This window comes from Theropithecus gelada, chromosome 7b, assembly GCF_003255815.1.
Source record: "Theropithecus gelada isolate Dixy chromosome 7b, Tgel_1.0, whole genome shotgun sequence".
In the NCBI taxonomy this organism is placed as follows: domain Eukaryota; kingdom Metazoa; phylum Chordata; class Mammalia; order Primates; family Cercopithecidae; genus Theropithecus; species Theropithecus gelada.
Genome location: NC_037675.1, coordinates 80,590,422 through 80,604,433, shown reverse-complemented (window position 1 = coordinate 80,604,433; position 14,012 = coordinate 80,590,422). Strand labels below are relative to the sequence as shown.

General features: G+C 37.2%; 1 protein-coding gene across 17 annotated transcripts in view; it reads right to left on the bottom strand.

The window, feature by feature from the left end:
• Positions 1–14,012, bottom strand: part of NRXN3 (neurexin 3) — a 1,630,631-nt gene that overhangs the window by 642,149 nt on the left and 974,470 nt on the right. The gene's annotated exons all lie outside the window — the stretch shown is intronic.

The following is a 14,012-nucleotide window of genomic DNA, read 5'->3' as shown; positions in this document are numbered from 1 at the left end:
CGTAAAGAAGTGAGGCTCATTTTTTTCTCCCCTAGAATCTGTTTGGTCTGAGTGATTCACATGGAACCAATGAAATGTGGTAGAAATGTAACTGTGTGCCTCCAGAGGCTAGGTCAGAAAAGGCAATGCAACTTCTACCCTTCTACCTAGTTCTCTTGTAAGGCTCCCTTTCCAGATACTTCCTCTCAGGACTTCTCTCTCAGAAGCCCAGCCACCATGCATGAAAAGCCTGAGCCACATGGAAAGCCACGCTGTCTCAGCTAAGTTCAGCCTTCAAATCATCCCATTCCAGGCTCAGACACAGACACGTGAATAAAGAAGCCTCCAGGTAATTCCGAGTCTCAGTCATGCCAGTCACTTCTAGCTCCTCAGTTCTTCCCAGTTGAGATCACAGACATCAGGGAACAGAGACAAACCGTCCTCACCATCTTCACTGTGCCCTGTCCAAATTTCTGGTCCACAGAATCCATGACATCATAAAATGCTTGTCATTTTCATCCACTAAATTTGGAGTGGTCTGTGACACAGCAATGGAAAACCAGAATAATCTCTGGAGGAGTCACACCAGAAAAAAACACCAGTGAAAACATTTATCTCTTTGAGTTTTGTTCTTTTATTGTTTCTACTTTCCAACTTTACAAAATAGTTTTCTAACATTTACTTCTATAACTTTTACCAATCTGACCTATGTATATATATGATATGGTTTGGCTGTGTCCCCACCCAAATCTCATCTCGAACTGTAGTTCCCATAATTCCCTCATGTTGTGGGAGGGACTCAGTGGGAGATAACTGAATAATGGGGGTGATTTCCCCCATACTGTTCTCACGGTAGTGAATAAGTCTCATGAGATCTGATGGTTTGATAAGATGAGACCCCTTTTGCTTGGCTCTCGTCTCTTCTCTTGACTGCTGCCATGTGAGATGTGCTTTTCACCTTCCACCATGATTGTGAGGCTTCCCCAGCCACACACACGAAATTGTGAGTCCATTAAACCTCTTTCTTTTGCAAATTGCCCGCTCTCAGTTATGTCTTTATCAGCCACATGAAAATGTACTAATTATATTATACATACACACACACACATATACACACATACACCCCAACTCCACAACTTCATTTTCCCTCCCTATTGTTTCTAAGTGCAGTTGAATTTATTTAATCATTTAATAAATATTATTTGGCAAAGGTACAAATACAAAAAATATGACAAAGCACTGCCTTTAAATAGTGCTGGGATGAGCCATCAATATTGTGGAGCTCCACAGTTCCAGGAAAGCTCTATCTTTAGGAAAGCAACAATAACTACAAAACAGAGCTTTCTTTTGAAAAGAATCTTCTTAATACAGGAGAATATTTTAGGTCCATTCTGTTTAATATCCAGTAGCACCAGTGCCAGTCTCAGTATCTCTGAGGAGTGCTAGTCTCCAGAAGGAATTAAAACATATCTACAGTTCAAAATAAAGACTTTCCCTAACCTTTCTGGACCTTGAGCTCACAATGTGTCCCTAGAACTTTCAATTACCATTATCTGCCTCCTGAATTTGGAGAAAGTATGAAAGAGGAAAAATAGGAGGAAGGAAAATAGTTTTCATACAAGTGAAAGATTGAATGTTAATGGAAAGTTCAAAGAAATGAGAAAACTTCTAAGAACAAATGAAGAATTTGTGACTGAAAATATCACCAAGCTAACAACCTCTGATAGAGCCCCTGTCTTCTTCCCACAAAAGCACTGACAAAGATAAGCAAAAATGTAAGTCACACAACACCATGGAAACCAAGACTTATATCCTATTCACAGAACTGGGAAGAAATTATATGCAGCTGGATCCACATCCAGATTTAGCAAAAAGATAAGTAAGTTGTTTCTTAATTAGTTTTAATTGACAAATGATTATACATAATCTATCAGGCACATGGTGATGTTCTGATACATATAATGTATAGTGATGAGATCAGAGTAATTGGTGTATCTATCATCTCAAATATTTATCATTTCTTTGTGTTGGGAACATTCAATATCCTCCTTCTAGCTATTTGAAACTATATAATACATTACTGTTAACTATAGTCATCCTAACTTGCAGCATATTTCTTCAGATTCTGCTTTCTGATACAAAGACCACTTTAGAATCAACAAAAAGGCAATTTGACTTCCCTCCACGTTGGGCCTCTAATGCACAGTCTGGGCACTTTATCAACTAGAGATGGGACAGCTGTTTTTCCTGTGCCAGTGGTAAACCTTCCAGGTGACCACAGAATTGTCCTCACTGCCACCTTCTCTCTATATATTCTATGAGACAGTAATATGTAGTAATATCTAATGTGCCACAGGGCAATGCATGCATCACTTTCATAATCAGAAAGACTTTTTAAGAAAATTTAACTGAGAGCCTCCTGAAAAATAGATATTATGACAGAGTTCAATTTACATATTATGACAGAACACAGCTATGTGTGGTTATGACTACACCAAGCTTAACTATAAAGCATTTTCATTTCAGCATTTTTTCATGAAATTAATTGACTTTGAAGGGACTAAAAACACGTCTGTAGGACTGATCTCTTAGAACCAAGTAACGTAGCTTTCCAAGAATGGAAATGCTACCTGGTCGTGTGAACACTTTACATTATGACCATCACAAGGTTCAGTCTCTCCTTCTGGAACTGGTGCTGACATTTTGAAAGACAGGAGACAGGACTTGGGCCCATCAGGGAAGCTCTGTCACATGAGTTCTAAAATGTGCTGCATACTATTTTAAGAATCTCCTAAGTTCTTCCTTGTTCTTTTAATTGTTTCTTTGAAGTAGTTTGTGATACGATGTATTAAAAATGCCATATGAAAAGGATCACATTGTCTTTTTACTGTATTAGGTTCTGCCTCCATAAATTTATGTTGATTTCATGAGCATGACAAATTAAACTTGTTAATAGAAATGGAAAAACACTTTCAAAGTGTACACAAAGAGAAATCTGGGGTATGTTCACTTTTTATAGTTTCTTAGGATCTCATCAATAAGGCCTACTTAGACATTACTTGGATACAATGTAAATAACACACCTGTCCATCTATAGAGGCATACACCGTTACCACTCACTTTGGTTTTCTCTTCTTAGGTATACTTTAATTTTTCTAAAGACAGGGGAAAAGTGGAGGTGGGGGAAAAAAAATCACAAGATAATGTTCTTATAGTATCTTTTCAGAACCACAACTTCTGCTAGCTACTGTAAAAATACACTTGCAACCTGAAAAAAAAATATTTTATCTGAACTAACTAGTCAATTTGCCCAAACTCCAAGGTAAGTTTATAAACCAAATTGCAAAAATGCAATGAAAGTAATCTAGCCCAATACTCTCTGAAGTGTGTTCTACAGAACTTTTGTCCCTCAACTGCTTCTAAAACAAAAAGCATTACAAGGTGAAATAAATTTGGAAAATAGTTGTATACTATATGTCTCTCCTAGAGATTCAAAATGTGAGTGAGGATTTTTTTTTAAGGCTCTGAGAAGGCCTGCAATGAAAAGACCTACTTACCTTTGTTTTATCCAGCATTTCCAACACTCATTTGAGCACAAAACCATTTGTGTATGGTTTATGTGTTTGTCTCCTTTTGAGGGGCATATAGGAAGCCAGCTTAACTGTTTATTATATCCATATAGTGAGGAAGAACTGCCTCATTTAAAACAACAGGTATAAAGTATAGGTATTAACAGGACTGGCTTCCTCTAAAGGACTTCTCAGGAGCAGATGGGAACAGGGAAGAAGATGCAGTGGTTGGGGTTTTTTAAGATCCTTCTCATCTCTGTTTTCATAACACCTTCATCCATCTTTCCTGTCCCTTTTCCCCCAGGCAAGTTAATGGATTAGCCTAAGAACACAGAGTATCAGAGGCCAAAACTATGCACCGGAGAATATACTGTAGCTTCATATGTACAGAGGAATAAATCATTTCACAATCTTTCCCCAAAGAAGCCTAGAAAGAAAAATCACAGACAAGGGGATTTGTCCTTTTGGTGGTTATTACCCATAGCAGGTGGTGGAAATGCCAACAGTAAAATCTGCACTTTGGCAACTAAAGCCGCAGCCCAAACACAATGATGCTCACAGCGGCTCTGTCTGTTTTCCTGGCTGCTGAGACAATACTAACATCCAAATGGTAGCAGACAAATTATCATACTTGTTCCCTTTGCCACAGATTCCTGAACATGCACAGGAAGTTGCCCTTGAAGCCAAGATTGGAGAAAGAAAAAGTAGAATGAAGGAAAAAGAAAAATATCATAAACAACAGCTATTACAACATAACAAAACAAAAATAGGTCTCTTGACAAGTCCAACCTCAAGTGTTTTAATTCCTTAATGTTCAGAGCAATACCAGGGAAAATTACACTGTTATTGTAACAGTGAGGGTAGGGGAGTCTTATCGGCAAATATCTTTAAAACGTGTTTATCTTGTTTTGGATTACACTGATAGACTTTACAAAAATTTTGTTTTCAGGACTTGGGTTGCTTTTGAAATTCATGAAGACAAGGGTTTTGAATTCCCTTGGAATAGCTACTGGATGTTAGTAATCAAAGAAGATTAAGCCTCAATTATTGAAGACTGTAGAGGTGACATAACAATTAAGAGGACAGGATTTAAAATCAGATGCAACTGGATTTACTTCTGAAATCCATCACTTACAAGATGTTTAACCCTAGAGAAAGAATTCAATCTTTGGGGTCTCCTGTTTCCTCATTGATAACATGAAATAATAATACTTCACTGTGTTGTGAGATTTCACTTACATAAGGTGGACAAAGCATTGAGTTCAGTGCCTAGCACACAGTAGGCATGTAATAAATGGCAACTGCAATTCTCATCATCATCTTAGAGATGCAGTGGGTTAGTGATTCTTTTCTCCAGCATTAAACAAGGAAGTATTTTCATTTCTTCCCAATAAAAACAATTTAACATTGAGCACTTGTGATGTGCCAGTCATTCTTCTAAGTTCATTTTATGTATTGATTCATAATTCATAATTCACAATGACAATATAGAGAAGTACTCTTAATAGCCCCATTTTAAAGATGAGAAAACTGAGGCACAAAAAGGTTGACTAGTTTGCCCAAAGTCTGTAATAGCAGGTAGTGGGGTCCGGACACAAATTTAGGCTATTTGGTTCCGAAACCTGTACCATTGACAACTGCATATGAAGAAATTAACATACTTGTCCAAAGAAATGAAAATATTATTTTGAAGGAGAGTAGAGATCACATTTTCTATTTATTTTGCAATAGGAATTTTAGATTTGGGTAAGAAGGCAATGAGAGCCGGTGGCAAAAATAACCAAGTGATGAAATTTAAAACAGAAAAGAAAAAAAGGATCGTTTAAAGAGCCCTGTGTTTCTCCAAGCTGTATAGGGACTACCAGCCCACCAAAGACTAGCACAATCCCACCAGATACTACAAAGAGACTTTACAGCATCAAAGTATCTCTATTGTTTTGTACTAGCTGAGCAATTTAAAATAAACGAATTAGAAAGTGACAAAGTAACTTAGATCCAATCATCATTGTTGCATAAATAGCAAACATGCAGAAGTCAGGAATGTTTATTATAACCAAGGAACTCTATATGAAACCTCAAATAAACTTTTTGAAGACATGAGCTTCCTAAAGAAGTTGGTAGACATTTTTCTTAATGAGACTAATAAATAACATCTCATAAATTCAAGCCAGCTAAGTTTCTACTGAAATAATTTCTACTGCCCACACTCAGTAGTTCAAATTAGATATAAGCTAGACTATTCGTTGCACAGATTCTCACTGATGCTCAGAGGAATTACCCAGAACGTATAATAGATCCCAAATGGGTTTCTTGACAAGACAGAATTTGATTATCTTGTTCATTTATTCAACATTTTCTTAATGCTGCCTACGTGCCAGTTACTGTAAGTGCAGGGGATACCATAGAGAAACATATCTGTCCTAGTGAAACAAGCATATTCTCCTAGTTAAAGTGTGTATTGTAAATCTTTAGCACTTGATCTCAAAATATCTCTCAGAACACCCATTAATGGACAATATAATCTTAAGAGAAGTTGACATTAGGATCTTTAATAGCTCTGCTAAGACTTTATCCATGGAAGACAGGGACTGAAGAAATTGATTAAGATGGTTACCCAAGGGCAAAAGCCTTAAGGAAACAAAGAGAAAAGTTCTAACAAACTTATCTGTAACTGTCCAACACCATTAAATAGCAACTCAAAATCAAGGGGCAATTCACTTACGCTTATAACCAAAGGACCAATGCCACTGATACTCTAATAATTGGTTCTTCCTCGCTTATCTTCATCTACAAAATTGAGTACCTTAGAGTTACAAATATTTCTTTGGCCTGTATGCATATTTTGTCCCTTAACAGTGTTGTACTACAGACTAACAGCTGTACATAAATAGCAAATAGAGGACTTTGGGATTTAAGAGGACCAGTTTTTATTCATTCATCACTCATTCACAGATTCATCATATATAGACATCTTTCATGTGCCAAGAACTGTTTTAGGTCTTGGGATAAAATGGCTGGTATAAGAAAGAGCTCTTGACTCCCAGAAGCATATATTATAATGGGGAGACAAGCAATAAAGCAATAAACAAAGATAATTAGTAAGTGCTACGAAAACAAGACAGAGTAATGGGATAGACCTTGGGAAGACTATTTTAGATAAGATAGTAGGAAAACTTCTCTCTAAAGGTAACATGTGAACTGAGACTTTAATGATCTCAATGATGACACGGAATGAGATTCTCTCAAACACTAGAAACTTTACTTATGGCTCAGAGAATTTATAACACTTTACCCATTGTGACTTTTGGAGAAGTTTCCCTAGTAATTACATAGCAGTGCATTATAGACAGACTGAAATATACCCTTGATTCCCTCTTGTAAGGAAACAGGTGATTGGACCTCGGTTTTGTTTTTGTTTGTTTGTTTGTTTTTTATAAAGACTGCTAGACAACACCTTAAAAAACTCATAGGTTGCTAACTAGCAGTTCATTACTTTAAAAACTTTTCACACCAGGCGCGGTGGCTGATGCCTGTAATCTCAGCACTTTGGGAGGCTGAGGCAGGCGGATCACAAGGTCAGGAGATTGAGCCCATTCTGGCTAACACGGTGAAACCCCATCTCTATTAAAAACAAAAAATTAACCAGGTGTGGTGGCACGTGCCTGCAGTCCCAGCTACTCAGGAGACTGAGGCAGAAGAATCGTTTGAACCCAAGAGAGGTGGAGGTTGCAGTGAACCAAGATCGTGCCACTGTACTCCAGCCTGGGTGACAGAGCAAGGCTCCATCTCAAAAACAAACAAACAAAACTTTTCACAAAAGTCTTGCTATGTTGTTGGTGGGAATATAGATTGGTATAACATTCTTGGCAGGAAAACTGGTAAAATGTGCTGAATTTTTTTCTTAAAGTATACTCTTATACTGGCAATTCTGCTGCTGAAAATTGATTATAAGGATATAATTACAAACATTTTTACATAGTTTAGCTATAGATATGATTGATAAAACATTTTTTGTCACAATAGAAATTGAAAAATAACTGTTATATCCAATAAAATTGAGTTAATCAGAGTAAGTTGTGCTATTTCATATAATAGAATATAGGTAAAACACCTGAAACAACACAGAATAAGAGCTCACTGAATGTCAGTTGCTATTATTAATATTACTGTTACTTAGTCATAGAAAATAAAAGTTAGATGAATATTAAGGGAAGATATTCAGAGACATTGCAATGAAGAAATATTCTTGGCTAGAAAATCTTTGGTAAATATTTTAATGTTCTTAGTGTGAGATGTTATTTGTGACCTTTTGGCCAAGAAAGTAAAAAATTGGGGTACAGATGTTCTTGGCTCAGCTTTAGAAAAAAATGAACCACGATGGCATACAGCCTAATGAATGAATTCCCATTCTTTAATCCTACCTCATATGCTCATTTCCATAAATGTAGGAACTGTCCTGGATTAAGTGACCCCAAAATTTATCATCAGAAGAAAGAAAGCCCCAGAGAATTAGCTTTGCCTTCAGAAGAGTTTAAACAGTTTTGAGCTGTGGGTTCCAATTCTTTCAGAGATACACAGTCTAATTACTTCAAATAACACTCTTTGGGATAGACCCAAAATGTAGTCTTTCTTTCTACAAATACGAAAATCTGGTTCCTATAAGGTATGAAACAATCACCTTGTCCCTTCCTCTTTATACCCTCTGGGCAAGTTCCTTAACTTCTTAGTTTCCTCATCTGTAATACTGGAATAATAACGTTACCTACTCCACAAAGAAGTTAAGAAGATTCAATGTGTTCGTATTTTTAAAACACATAGAACAGTGCTTTTTATATATTTGTTAAATAAAATTTTAAATATATATCCCATAAAAACTTTAGACCAGCTTCTCAGTACTATACCTTCACAACTGAATTATCATCAAGGAGCCATAGGGATCCCCTGCATCAACAAACTCAGAGGCTTCCAAGAACAACTCTTATGCATATGCAGCAATCCCCTGGGACCTTGGTTCATTCTAAGCAGGATCTTTAGTGGTAGGTTGTAGCAGAAAGAATGGGTCAAAGAAGTAAAGAGAAGAGGTAGGGAAGTAGAGAGGGTACATTCCAGTGGCAATTTCCCTTATGCCACTTGCTCATCTTCAGAGTGGTTTCCTTATTCATGTTCTCAGATTCAACTCTGCTTTCTCACTGCCCCTATTCTGAACTCTGCTGCAAATTCCCTTTCCTTGCACCAGTTGTTAATATGAAATCCTCAGAAGGGGAGCCTCATTTTCCTCTGAAATATTTGCTATTCCTACTTTAGTCTCTTTTGTCTTATTATATCCCAGATTTCTATTCACGTGCACTTTTGATTTTCTCTACAATTGAAGCTAGTATTTTTCGAAGACAAGTTGGAGGACTGGCTATGTCATCTTCACTTGGGGTGGGGTGGGGGTTCTCAGATTCCCAAGCTCCATTGCAGACCTACTGAATCTGAATTTAGTACTCAGGAATCTGCATTTATTTAAACAATCCTAGGTGAAGCTAATGACACTTAGGTACTGAGAACCATAACCCAAGGAACTGACAGAAATGAACATGGGGAGGGGACTTGCAGAGGATTTCTCATTGATGCTAGCAGGTGAAAATACTTTCAAAACTCACAGGGTTTGTGAGCCTACCTCAGAGGCAAGAGGGCCAGGAAGCAGCTGGGGAGGGATGGTGTGTTGGGAGACATCCCTGCTAGATGTGGGAAAGTTTATCAACAGGCTAACGTCTATAACTTGATCTGGTAGGAAAAGGAGCTGAGTGTTTTGTTTTTTTTTTTTCTTTTCTACTAAACATGTGAATGAATTTCACAGTAGTAATGAACACTAAGACTTGTACATTAGTTTCCTGGTTATGCGCATTGTGTTCTGCCTTTTTAATGAGATAATAAGGTTATTAATTAGGCCTAATATTTGTATGTGTGCTTATTAAGATTAATTGAAAATTGAACGTTCTTCAACATTCAAAAAGAAAAGAAAATTTTTAAAAAAGAGACACCAAACACTCCTTACTAGCTAAAGATAGTCACAGTTCAGAAAGCAGCACTGGGATGTTCTTGACAATAACTCATTAGAAAAGGTGTTGGAAAGGCAGGGCTGTCACAAGAGAAGGTGGTAACAGTTAACATTTCTAGAGCATGCCTACTCTCCAGGCGAGCCTTTAAACACTTGCATACTTCAGCTCATGGAATTCTCACCACCCCTCTCTGGAGTTAATAGCAGTTGTATCCCCAGTTTTTCTTTACAGTCAAGAAGAGATGAAGGACCCTTGTCATTGACACACAGCCAGTAAGTGGCACAGACAGACCTAGAGCCCATGCCATCTGATTCTACAGCCTGTTCTCTTCCTTTTGTGATTCAGTGACCAGGCTCCTTCAGCTGAGTTTTCTCCTCTAGAGAATGGGGATATGATATTACCTGCCTCAGAAGACCCTTGTAAGGATTAATACGTGCAAATACTTTAAGAGTGTCTGGCATGGTAGACACCATATATACATTTGCTATCATTCATCATCATTATTATTAATTACTAATGATGAGTATAACTTGATACAAATTAACTCTAATAATCTATATATTAGTAACTGAAATTATTATGTATTGATAGTCACATTCCATTTGGGCAGTGATATAACAAAAACAGACAGAAAAATGAATGCCTTTTATAAGGGCAGAATGGCGTGTTCCTCCATGCATGTTCTTCCAGACAAGTTATTAGAAGCATCTGGCATGCTTGTCAAAAATAGGGATTCCAAGAGCCTTATCAGAGACCTACAACGATGAGGTACCAAAATTTGTATATTCAGGAAGAGCCTAAGTGATTCTTTTAAACACTGTGCTTGAAGTTCCTTGAAATAGAGGCAGAATTAAGTCTAGCAACATGGAGAAATAGAAGAAAAGTCAGTTGTCAGACAATCTACAGATCCCTCTGCATGTATAAGTTATATATCTTAAAGGCATATATAGTTAATCCTACCGGGAGCTGGTATTACTGGATTTCTGTCATAGGACTAAATGATTTCTGACTTGATAGAGTTTGTACTTATAATGTAATTAAATAATTTCCATACCATTATGCTCTATTAGGACTGAATTAATCCAAGCAATAAAAATACAATAATAATGGTGATGGATGATGGTGGATAAAGATGAATGGTGATGATAATTATCAGGTACTTGATGTTTTACATCAAAATTATACTGCCCTATTTTCATTAACTTTTTGCTGAACTATGGTGATAAGATTGAATAACAAACTTTTTAGGCAGCAGTTCAGAAGGAAGTCCATCTTAATTGCTCTACTTATGATGCACTCTTGTAGACCTCTAGTCATCTTTGCTGGTGTATCTATTGTAAGGCTTCTTAGCTCAAAATTATAGTTTTAAGATATATATTAACAACACCAATGTTAATTAGAATTGAAAAATACAACTAACTGTTAAATAGATTGAATGAAGAATCACAAAAGCAGAGCCACCATAGAATTCGGTTCCCAAGCTACAGGGCATTCCATTTTCAAGTACGAAGCAGCAGCTAAGGAAAAGTTACTATTTGTGGCAATTATAAATTTTAATTCCTTGTCCAATGTCCACTTGGCTCGCACTACTTCCCCAAATCAACGACAGTGAAGTGTCAAGGAAGAAAAATTTTTCAGCCTTTGAAACATAAAAGGAATCATTGCTGACACAATCTACAATCCCGAAATATTTAGTAAGCACAAAGGGAAATCTCAGTTGGTAATGCTCTTTAGAGAGAAGAATGTGATACCACCTGCCAAAGGGTTGCCAGAAGAAAGCGACCAACAAAATCAAATGTGATGCTGTGTGTGTACATATACCAAGTCTCAGCTGTGTCATGCTTTCAGGACTGTCCAAAAAGCAGTGATTTCTAAGGAGGCCGCTAGAAAGGAACCTGGATGCACGCCCTTCATTTCCTTCCCTGTGCATAAGTACCTCTACCTGTGCCAGGAGAAGCAATCAGGAGTGTAACATTCAGGGTGTTTTTCTTCCATATCTACCCAACAGCTGCTTGGTTTCATGGACAGTCACTGGAGGCAGCCCACAAGAAATACTCCTACAAATGTTTAATTGATGATGACTTAAAATATGAAAATGAGCATATTCAGACAATCACCCTCACAAGGAATATGTAAACACCCAAACACTAAACAAGGCCGTTTCTCTTATGCCAAGATTCTGATGCTGCTTTATTTGGGCAGGCAAATGTTTCTTTTTATACCCAACCCTTAACTGAATGCTACCTATACTAATAAAATGGGTATTTTGGTGTTCATTTTTCTACTCAAATCTTGGAATTTTTCATAAAATCCCTTACTTTGCCTGGTAACTGTTGCCATATGAAGCATTTGTTGGAAGAGGGAGGGTGAGGGAGAGAGAGGTAACGAAAGACAAAACCAAGCACATTTGGAAAGAATAACTGGCACTTCCACATACCAGAGCAAGCAAAAGAAGCTTCACAATTATAAATGTAATTAAAATAACCATCTCTTTTTCAAGCACCATCAGCACCTGACGGGAGCTCTTTGTAATGGAAATCTTTTTTCTGTTTCTTTCTACTTACATATTAAAGCTGCAATCTTACTTGTGAGTGGGAGTATGAGTGTAGCATGGGTCACACATAGGGGGATGTTGGCACTGGCTGGCACTGGCTCCCAAGAGCCATTTGATTGGATATATTGCTACCCAACTCTGCCTTCCATGATGCCATGGTGGTAGCTCAAAAGTTTTGGTGGGAGTGTTTAACCAGAGAAATCATCAAATGCTCCAAACTAGAGCTTTTTCTCTCAGAAAGCCAATTAATTATTAAGTAAACATTTGCCAGCACTCCACTGGTCAAATGAGTCATTCTTGACAAATATCTACAATTATAACTAAGCACCTACTATCTGCTAAGAATTTTACATGTATATCATATTTAGTCCTCACAACTAGCCTTAAGAAGGTGCATGGTACCTGTTGTTATCTCTGCTAGACAAGGAGACTGAAGCTCAGAAATTGAGTTGTCTATTATTACAGAGCTTTAGCACACATTTTGAATCAGAAATCTACCTCCATATCACTATATAACGCTGGCATCCAAGGTTACTGGGTTATTAGATCCCAGAGAAAAATGCTATCATAGGAAATCTTGACATAAACATGCTAATTGACAATTAACATTGTGACTAGGACAGAAAGATGTAGCCTGTATATTTGAGAAATTCTAGATGGGGCATACGTAGGGGCATGCTGCAGGGATTTATACTCTGTACAGCCCTAATTCATTTATCTCTTGCTTTAATGAAGACACAAACGGCATGTTTATCAAATCTATTGATGCCACAAAACCTGGAGGTATATATATTATCTTGCTTGTCTGTTGTGTATGTCTATGCGAACTATCTAATACCCTTTTTTGAACAGGCAAGTTTTGCAAAGCTAAATAAATAAATGAAAAATGTCATACGTAGCAATTGAAGGAAAGAGTATTAATCCTGAAGAAACAATTTCTGGAGGAGTTTGAAGGCTGTCTTCAGATCTGGAGTCTGCTCTGTAGAAAATAATCTCCATCTTCCTCCAGGCAGTGAAATTAGATCAATAAAGGAAAGATATGGGAAGAAATATTCCATTTCAACAGGAGGAGTTTTCTAGTAAAAGATAATGGACACCAGAATTGCCATAATCAAAAAATCAAAAATCAGTAGATGTTAGCATGGATGCAGTGAACACAGGACAGTTCTACACTGCTGGTGGGAATGTACACTAGTGTGGAGATTCCTTAAATAATTAAAAGTAGAACAACATTTTGATCCAGCAGTGCACTACTAGGTATCTACCCAGAGCAAAACAAGTCATTATACGAAAAAGATTCTTGCACACGCATGTTTATAGCAGCACAATTCACAATTGCAAAAATCGTGGAACCAACCCAAATGCCCATTAATCAATGAGTGGATAAAGAAATTGTGAGAGAGAGATATATATATATGAAATATGGAATGAATTAACAGCATTTGCAGTGACTTGGATGAGATTGGAGACTATTATTCTAAATGATGTAACTCAGGAATGGGAAACCAAACATCGTATGTTCTCACTGATATGTGAGAACTAAGCTATGAGGACGCAAAGGTATTAGAGTGATACAATGGGCTTTGGGGACTTTGGGGGAAGAGTCGGAGGAGGGTGAGGGATAAAAGACTACAAATATGGTACAGTGTATACTGCTCGGGGAATTGGTGCACCAAAATCTCACAAAACACCACTAAAGAACTTAGTCATGTAACCAAATGCCACCTGTACCACCAATAACTTATGGAAAAAAATAATGTTAATACGTTAAAAAAGATGTATATTCTCCCACAAAACAGGTACATGTCTATTAGACTTCACACTAAGAATCCTTATTTTCTCAGGTATGGAACAAAGACAATATGA